We start from the raw sequence: 10,371 nt of genomic DNA, 5'->3' as shown, positions 1-10,371 counted from the left end.
TAACAGGAGCAGCAGCTTGTGATGAATATAAACCCAAGTTGAGGGACAATGGATTTGTTACATTCTTTGTGAGGTGGAAATTATTTTCAGGAGCTTTTTTTGCCAAAGGCCTTTCATTCTACTTTAGTAGATCAGCAGGGGAGGGGAAGAAGGCCACTGCAATGATGAGTGATGGACCTTCAAGGGTTTTGAAAGAAATGTCGAGGGGGAAATGCACGAGGCTCTTGTCAGACCAGAAGAGAAAGTGTCAGCATTGAAAAGTGATCCGATTCATTCATATTACTCTTGAAAGCTTTCCTGGAGGCTTTTTTTTTTACTGCCAATTTAGTGGATTTTCCTGTTTTTGTGGGACACAGAGCACTTAAGACCTTATATTTAAGCTTGCTGAGAACCTGACTGTGAGCCTGTTTCTAGACTGTGAGCCCATTGAGCGTAGGGACTGTATATGTTGCTGAATTGTACTTTCCAAGCACTTTGTACAGTGCTCTGCACATAGTAAGTGCTCAATAAATATGACTGAATGAATGCACTCAGTTGCTTCTCCTACCTGCAATCTTTTTGAATGTCTCCCCTGTTGGACTGTAACCTTTAATAGTGCAGGGATAGTGTCTACTTACCCTATGGTACTTTTCCAAGTGCTTAGTACAGCAGTTTGCAAAGAGTAAGTGCTCAATAAATAAGCCATTGATTGATTGATTGATTGATTGATTATGCTTGAAATGGGAACATGCTGGAAGCATCTCCCATATCACTTGTGGAACTGTCTGGCAATGAAACCAAGAGATAATAATAATAATGATGGTATTTGTTAAGTGCTTACTATGTACCAAGCACTGTTCTAAGCACTGGGTAGATACCAGACTATCAGTTTGTTCCACATGGAGCGCACAGTCTTAATCCCCATTTTACAGATGAGGTAACTGAGGCACAGAGAAGTTAAGTGACTTGCCCAAAGCCACACAGCTGCCAATACTAAAGAGACCTGGTGGCCTAGTTTTGTTTTTTTTAATGGTATTTGTTTAGCTCTTACTATGTGCCGGGCACTATACTAAGCACTAGCTTAGATAGAAAATAATTGGATTAGACACAGTCCATGTCCCACCTGGGGCTCACAGTCATTCAGTCATTCATTCATTCAATTGTATTTACTGAGCGCTTACTGTGTACAGAGCACTGTACTAAGTGCTTGGGAAGTACAATTTGGCAACATATAGAGACGGTCCCTATCCAACAATGGGCTCACAGTCTAGAAGGGGGAGACAGACAACAAAACAAAACATATTAACAAAATAAAATAGAATAAGTATGTACAAATAAAATAAATGTATATGTACAAGTAAAATGAATAGAGTAATAAATCTGTACAAACATATATACAGGTGCTGTGGGGAGGGGAAGAAGGTAGGGCAGGGGGGATGGGGAGGGGGAGAGGAAGCAGGGGGCTCAGTCTGGGAAGGCCTCCTAATCCCTATTTTACAGATGAGATAACTGAGGCATAGAGGAGTGAAGTGACTTGCCCTAGTTCACACAGCAGATAAGTAGTGGTGCTGGGATTAGAACCCAAGTCCTTCTGACTCCCAGACCTGGGCTGTATCCACATTCATTCATTCAATTGTATTTATTGAGCGCTTACTGTGTGCAGAGCACTGTACTAAGCGCTTGGGAAGTACAAATGATCACATTGCTTCTCTTAGTTGAGCCAGGGAGGCCCTGAAACTTAAGAATCTGCCCCACTTCCCTCTTCGGATCTTAGAACGGTGTTAGAAACACAGAATGGGTTTCTGTTGTGTTTCCAACTGCTTAGTGCTGTGTCTTGCATTCAATAAAACTCAGAAGGATGATTAGACTTTAATAATAATAATAATGGCATTTATTAAGCGCTTACTATGTGCAAAGCACTGTTCTAAGCACTGGGGAGGTTACAAGGTGATCAGGTTGTCCCACGGGGGGGCTCACAGTCTTAATCCCCATTTTACAGATGAGGGAACTGAGGCACAGAGAAGTTAAGTGACTTGCCCAAAGTCACACAGCTGACAATTGGCGGAGCCGGGATTTGAACCCATGACCTCTGACTCCAAAGCCCGGGCTCTTTTCCATTGAGCCACGCTGCTTCTCATCATCCCATAGTCCCCTCCTCCTCCTCAACATCTGATTAAGATGCTTCCCTGGGAGTTGCTGATGCGTTTCCCGGCTGGCCCTGGCACACCTCCCTGTCCTTGCCCCCCTCCTCAAAACTTCCTGAAGGAACCGGCAAGTGACCCCAGAGGGTTCAGGGCTGTTCAGGTCAGGGCCCAAGTTTGCAGGCTGCACATTAATAACTGCAGGCACTTTCCCTTTCCTCCTCAACAGCCATCTTGTGACAGAACAGAGGGAACTCAGAGGCTCCAGGCCTCTCAGCAATGGAGATTCAGAAGAATTCATTCATTCATTCATTCAAGCGCATTTATTGAGCGCTTACTGTGTGCAGAGCACTGTACTAAGCGCTTGGGAAGTACAAGCTGGCAACATATAGAGACAGTCCCTACCCAACAGCAGGCTCACAGTCTACAAGGGGAGACAGACAACAAAACAAAACGTGGTCAGGTGTCAAGTCATCAGAATAAATAGAAGTAAAGCTAGATGCCCATCCTTGATTTGGGCACCTGACATTTCCCTAGCATAATTCTTTTTTTGATGGTATTTTTAAAATGCTTATTATGTGCCAGACATTGTACTAAGCTCTGGGCTAATCAGGTTGTCCCACATAAGGCTCACAGTCTTAATCCCTAATTTACAGATGAGGGAAGAGGCACAGAGAAGTGAAATGATTTGCTTAAGGTCACAGAGCAGGCAAGTAGTGGAGTCAGAATTAGAACCCCGATCCTTCTGATGCCTGGGCCCGGGCTGTTTTCACTAGGCCATGCTGCTTCCCAGTGACCTCAAGAGGTGGAGAAATTGCAGCAACATTACTGCACTTTGGCCAGCTGTCTGCCTCTGGTTCATACTGTCAGAGTCAGGCAGAGAAATGAGGCAGTAATTGCATTTATTGAGCACTTCCTGTATGCAGAGCACTGTACAAAGCACTTGGGAGAGAACAACACAACAGTATGATAGACACATTCCCTGACCACAATTGGCTTAAGGTAAAATCATTCAGCGCAAACTCCCAATTTCTAGAATTTAGGCTCTAACAAGAATAATAATAATAATTCATTCATTCAGTCGTATTTATTGAGTGCTTACTGTGCCCAGAGCACTGTACTAAGCGCTTGGGAAGTAAAAGTTGGCAACATATAGAGACGGCCCCTACCCAACAGCGGGCTCACAGTCTAGATAATAATGATGGTATTTGTTAAGCTCTTACTATGTGCAAAGCACTGTTCTAAGTGCTGGGGAGGTTACAAGGTGATCAGGTTGTCCCATGGGGGGCTCACAGTTTTAATCCCTATTTTACAGATGAGGTAACTGAGGCCCAGAGAAGTTAAGTGACTTTTTGAGGGCAGGGACTTCTTTGGTACTTTCCCAGGGGCTTAGTACAGCACATTGTACCCAGTAGGTGCTCAGTAAGTATCAGTCAGTCAATTATTTGAGAGTACTGATTAAGTACTTACTCTGTGCAGACCATCATATGAAAGATTTAGGAGAGTACGAGAGTGTTGGTAGACATAATCCCAGCTCTCACGGAGCTTTTGATTACTGAAGCAGCAGCATCTAGTCGAAAGAGCAAGGGCCTGTTAGTTAGATGAGCTGGGTTCTAATCCTGGCTCTGCCAATTGCTTGCTGTGTGACCTTGGACAAGTCACTTCTATGTGCCTCAGTTTTCTCAGCTGTAAAATGGGGTTCTCCCTTTTATTTGGACTGTAAACCCCTTGTGGGGTAGGGACAGTGTCTAACTTCATTAACTTGCATCTACTCCAGCACTTAGAACAATGATCGACATGTAGTAAGAGCTTAACAGGTACGTTAATAATGATAATAATAACAATTGCAACAAAAATAATAACTGAACCTGCCAGGTTGTTTGGAGGAAGTGGGGTGTCTAGGTCAAATTAACCTGCTCATTTCCTCATGTCACTGGTTCCCCCCTGTTTTTATAATGGTATTTATTAAGCAATTACTAAATTCATTCATTCAATCACATTTATTGAGCGCTTACTGTGTGCAGAGCACTGTATTAAGTGCTTGGGAAGTACAAGTCAGCAACATATAGAGACGGTCCCTACCCAACAAGAGGCTCACAGTCTAGAATATCAGGCATTTTGCTAAACTCTGGGGTAGATACAACATTATCAGGTTGGACACTGTCCCTGTCCCTGGTTGGGCTCACAGTCTGAATCCCCATTTTATAGATGAGGCAACTGAGGCACAGAGAAGTTGGGGGACTGACCCAAGGTCACACAGCAGACAAATGGTAGATCCGGGATTAGAACCCAGGTCTTCTGACTCCCAGGCTCCAGCTCTTTCCATTAGGCCACGCAGCTTCCCTTAAAGATTTTCTGACTAGACAGCTCAAGGTAAGACACCCAACTTTTACCAGGCAAAACTGATTCCCTAAGACTGTAAGAAATCAATCTTTGAATCAATCAATCAATCAATCATATTTATTGAGCGCTTACTGTGTGCAGAGTACTGTACTAAGCACTTGGGAAGTACAAGTTGGCAACATATAGAGACAGTCCCTACCCAACAGTGGGCTCACAGTCTAAAAGGGGGAGACAGAGAACAAAACCAAACATACTAACAAAATAAAATAAATAGAATAGATATGTACAAGCAAAATAAATAAATAAACAGAGTAATAAATATGTACAAACATATATACATATATGCAGGTGCTGTGGGGAAGGGAAGGAGGTAAGATGAGGGGGATGGAGATGGGGACGAGGAGGAGAAGAAGGAAGGGGCTCAGTGTGGGAAGGCCTCCTGGAGGAGGTGACCTCCCAGTAGGGCCTCGAAGGGACGAAGAGAGCTAGCTTGGCGGATGGGCAGAGGGAGGGCATTTGAAGCCCCTCTGGGATCTGATGGGCCATCTCATTGCCCTGGATGCAAAAATTTTACGGGTTCAGTCTGTGATTTCCCAGTCCCAGAGCTGTCTCCCAACACCAAGTAGCTAATGCTTCAGGACTTAGTGGAGGTTTGTATTTAAAGGTATTTATTAAGCACTTACAATTTTGTCAGGCACCGTATTAATTCATTCAATCATATTTATTGAGTGCTTACTGTGTGCAGGGCACTGTACTAAGCGCTTGGGAGAGTACAATACAATAATAAACTGATGCATTCACATTCCCTGCCCACAGCGAGCTTACAGAGAGAAGCAGTGGAAAGAGCACAGACTTGGGTGTCAGAGGTCATGGGTTCAAATCCCTGCTCCGCCAATTGTCAACTGTGCGACTGTGGGCAAGTCACTTAACTTCTCTGAGCCTCAGTTACCTCATCTGGAAAATGGGGAATAAGACTGTAAGCCCCCTGTGGGACAACCTGATCACCTTGTAACCTCCCCAGTGCTTAGAACAGTGCATTGCACATAATAAGTGCTTAATAAATGCCATCATTATTATTATTAGTAGTAGTAAGTGCTTAACAAATACAAAAAATATTATTATTACTATTATTATTATTGTTACAATCTAGAAAACTGTACTAAGAGATGGGGAGGATATAAGATACTCAGACTGGACACAGTCCCTGTCCCAGTTGGGGATCCCAGTCTGAATAGAAGGGAGTAGGATTGGATCTCCATTTTATACAGATGAGGAAAGTGAGGCCCAGAGAAGTTAAGTCACTTGCCCTAGGTCATACAGCAGACAAGTGTCACAGTTGAGATTAGAACCCAGGTCCTCTAACTGCCAGACCGGTGCTTTATCCACTAGATCGTGATACTTCTTTTGGGTGCTGTGTCATTGCATAAGTAAACTTGGAGTTATCACATAATTTAACAGTGTTAGCTGTCCTTATCTGGAAATGCTTGAAGAATTTAAAAAACCAATGGGACATTGGTATTGCCATTTATTTGAAACCAGGATTTTGAAGAACTAACACTTTATAACAATTCCTTGGGCACCCAAGTCTCCTGTCTACCAACCTACTCCTTCTAGTAGACCACACTCTTAGAGTGCTTCTTTGGTACAGGGATCATATTGAAATGTGGGGAGAGTCTAACATCTTTTCCTTTCTGAAAAAATTTAAATTTGGAGAAGTCTTATGCTTCTTCAAATGCTTCTGTAATGCTTCTATAATTGCGGTATTTGTTCAGGGCTTACTATGTGCCAAGCACTGTACTAAGTTACATGGGGCTCACAGTCTAAGGAAGAAGGAGCACGGGTATTGAATTCCCAGTTTGCAGTGAAGGAACCGAGGACCAGAGAAGTGAAGTGATTTACCCAAGGTCACACAGAAGGCAAATAGCAGAGCCAGGATTAGAACCCAGGTCCTCTGACACCCATGCCTGGGTTCTTTTCACTCAGTCAAATGGCTTGTCTGGTGGTTCTGTGGTGCTCTGGGTACATTGTCTTGCTTGTCTTATGCTGTTGAGTCGCCTCCGATCCACAGCAGCTCCAGGGACACGTCTCTCCAAGAACACCCCACCTCCGTCTGCAATCATTTTGGTAATGCATCCGTAGAGTTTCTTGGTAAAAATATGAAAGTGGTTTACCCTTGTCTTCTTCCGTGTGGTTTGACTCTCTCCTTTGCCGCTTCTGCCCAGCACAGGTGAGTTTTGACTAGTAGCAGATTGCCTTCCACTCACTAGCCATTGCCCAAGCTAGAAATAGAATGGGCAGGCCCCTGCTTGAATCTCCCTCCCATAGCCGAGACTGGTAGAGTACTGGAAACCCTCCAGGTACAATCCTGAGAGGGCCTGGGTATATTAGTCTAAAGAAATTGACTTTTTCCATGCTGCACTGCAGAATTTAACACACCCAGAAGTCACCAAAGCCAGACTTCCTATAATAAAGTTAGCTTTTCCATCATGGCATAGTGGAACCCAAGACATATGCAGCCCCAAATTTGACTTCGGAGGCATCTTACACTATCAAGTGAAGTTGAGAGTTGTGCAAAATGGGATTATTCAATCAAACTTTGCCTTGAATTATCCTGACAATTGCCCCAGGCCTGCTGGAGGAAATTCATGTTACTATAAAATCACTGACTTTGTAATTCAATAAATTCCAGGAGATTAAATTTGTAATTGTAGTATCATAGGCATTGGCCACATTGGCGTTTTGCAGTTTAAAGGCAAGAAAAGAAAATGCAAAGCAGAGTTTAGGAAATGACACCTAATCACTACAGAAATAGTCGACTCTAAGGGCCATCCATATTAAATGACTGGTTAGAAAAGCCAGTCTATTATTTAAGTTTCCAATGACCACTCGGTCCCAAGACAAATGTTGTTTAGGCATCAAGTAACTTTGGTATAAAAATACAAATGAATAAACCCAAAGTGCCAACCTCATTATTCTCTCTGGACACAAGTCTAGCTCTAAATTTTCATCTCGACTGTGGGTCGAGAGGTCTTTAATTCCATCTACATAATGCATTACTGTCAAAGTCTATTTGCACACTCATTCCCACATTTCTCAGAAATACATTCAGTGGCCAAACATTGAGGATCTGGGGGAGTTGGGAACATTAGCTACACTGAGAAACACTCTCTTCTTTTCTTTTTTTTTTAATGGCCCTGTTCTAAGCTTCATGATAGGTACAAAGTAATCTGGTTTGGTACATTCCGTGTCCCCAGTGGGACTCGCAGCCATAATCCCCATTTTACAGATGAGGTAACTGGTGCACAGAGAAGTGAAGTGACTTGCCCTAGGTCACACAGCACCCAAGTGGCGGAGCCAGGATTAGAACCCTGGTCCTTCTGAGTCTCAGGCCCATGCTCTATCCACTAGGCTACCTTCCTTTTGGCCTGAATTAACAATAGCCTCCGTACTCTGTTCACTGGACCCAAGTGGACTCAGGCTGTGGTTTGTGGACTAGATTTCCCATCCCCATGAGGGACTGAACCATTTGGAATATCCTAGCCTGGAATGGATGGGTCTCAGGTGGTCTGCTCTCCCAGGGATATTTGCGGCGGTCGTGTTGGACAGCTGAGGGTGTCAGGAGAGAAGTCCTGGCTCAGGTGGTCATGCGGACAAACAATTTATTGGGGTTCGCCAAGCCCCTTCATCCTCCACCTCCAGGCCTCAAGTTGCTCCCCCAAACCCCCTCCCCACCCGAGACCTCAAGTCTGCCAACCAGCAAAGGGCTCAGTGGGTAGCATGGAAGCCACGTAGGTACCAGCTGCTGTTGTCGTGGCAGATACTGTCAGATCCTGGAAGATGGGAAAAGGACCAGCCTCAGAGTCAGAGGACCTGGGTTCTAATCCCAGCTCTGCCACTTGCCTGCTGTATCACCATAGGAAAGTCACTTAATTTCTCTAGGCCTATTTCCTCATCTGTATAATGGGGACTCACTGCTTGTTCTTCCTCCTATTTTGAGTGGGAGCCCCACTGTCTTGTACCTACCCCTGTGCTTAATACATTGCTTATTACATAGTAGATACTTAACAAACACCAAATAATTATAATTTTTATGATTAGCCTGTCTCCCCCTCTAGAATGTGAACTCACTGTGGGCAGGGAATATGTCTGTTTATTGTTATACTGTACTTTCTCAAGGGCTTAGTTAGTCAATCGTATTTATTTGAGTGCTTATTGTGTGCCAAGCACTGTACTAAGCTCCGTACACAGTAAGCACTCAATAAATACAACTACCACAAAGCAAATGACAAATATAATGATAATAATAATGATGATACAGTTTCAGGGGGAGACCAGTGGCATGCTCCTCCCAGCACTACAGCCTGAAAACTTGCAAGGGTGGGTAGTCTCGAATTCGGGACTGGAGCTCCCCACCCATTGAGAAGGCACATTTTCTCCCCACTCCAATCCTGCCTTTGTCAGGGCAGACAAAGCTTGGAGGTTTCCACACCATCTCAGTGGTGTCGGCACTAGTCAGGTGGATGGCGTAGAAGCAGCATGGCATAGTGGATAGAGCGCTGGCCTGGGCGTCAGAAGATCATGGGTTCTAATTCCGTCTCTGTCACGTGTCTGCTGTGTGACCTCGGGCAAGTGACGTTACTTCCCTGGGCCTGAGTTACCTCGTCTGTAAAATGGGGATTGAGACCGTGAACCCAATGTGGGATAGAGACTGTGTTCTACCTGATCCGCTTGTATCCAGAGCTTAGTACAGTGCTTGGCACACAATTAGTATTTAACAAATACTGCAGTCATTATGTGACGGATCTCCTCCTCCTGCTTCTGACTAAGCTTTAGAGCGTCATTGAAAGGGACAAAATGCCCCCGGCTGCTAAATGGGACATTGATAAAAGCATGATTGCCTCAGCTCCAAAGAGCTGTCACCCTTCCCCAGAGAACTCTCCACCTTAGAAAGGTTTTGGTAATCATAGGCCTGGGTTTCTTTTATAATGGGCAAGAGACTGGCAGTCAATCAGCAGAGTGCATCTCAGCTCTGCCCACACAGAAACCCAGGCTCCAATTTAAAGCCATATGACTTCCTTATGCACAAAAGCAACGAGGGGCCAGAGCGAGAAGCCCCTCGGCTGTAATTTACCAAGTCTTATTCCCTCCCCGACGAACGTTCATTGCTTTCAAACTGGTTCCTAAAAATAGAGGCATGAAGTATTGGAGTTTCAGTGATGGAGAAATGCAATTAACGATGACGAGCTGTTCCTTCAGATATATAATCAAATAACTGGCACCGGTCCCATTAATATCCCATTGTGAACAGTCTAAAAGGGATTATTTTTGTGATGTCTCTTAACATGTGACTTGAAGAAACTTCAAACGTGGTAGCAGAAAGAGTGAAGGCAAAGGAATGAAATCTGAACTAATGTGCCAAACAAGTCGATGCCTGAAAAATTTGAAAATCGGGAGCTCAGGTCTTCCCTACCTTTCAGTCGGGCCTCATTCCTAGAAAAGAAACCAGCAGACTCCACCCAACCTCATTGCCACATCTTTGATGAATTGGCCTCATCCTTGTTTCCAATCCTGAGGTTGAAGTTGGTCATCTTTTAGGCTTCCCTGCTCTTCAAGTTGAAAACATTGGCCCGGGAGGTCGGAGGGGGAGATCTGTGGTGAGAAGCTTCCCTATGAAACAGGGGTCTCCACACTGCGGAATGAAAACATTCCCTAACAACCTGCCAATCTAGAAGTCACCCTGCCCCTGCTGGGTTTGTGCAGACCCAGTTTCAATCAGTCATTTACTGAGCGCTTACTGTAATAATAATAATAATAATTTTGGTATTTGTTAATGTGCAAAGCACTGGTCTAAGTGCTGGGGAGGATACAAGATGATCAGGTTGTCCCATGTGGGGCTCACAATCATAAT

At 44.3% G+C, this 10,371-nt stretch overlaps 1 non-coding gene across 1 annotated transcript; it reads right to left on the bottom strand.

The window, feature by feature from the left end:
- Positions 1-6,700: 6,700 nt before the first annotated feature.
- Positions 6,701-6,838, bottom strand: LOC119938626. The gene has a single exon (XR_005454475.1). It is a non-coding gene; the product is annotated as a small nucleolar RNA SNORA7 (small nucleolar RNA).
- Positions 6,839-10,371: the final 3,533 nt, after the last annotated feature.

This window comes from Tachyglossus aculeatus, chromosome 1 (genome assembly GCF_015852505.1).
Source record: "Tachyglossus aculeatus isolate mTacAcu1 chromosome 1, mTacAcu1.pri, whole genome shotgun sequence".
Taxonomy (NCBI): domain Eukaryota; kingdom Metazoa; phylum Chordata; class Mammalia; order Monotremata; family Tachyglossidae; genus Tachyglossus; species Tachyglossus aculeatus.
This window is presented reverse-complemented; position numbering and strand designations above follow the sequence as displayed.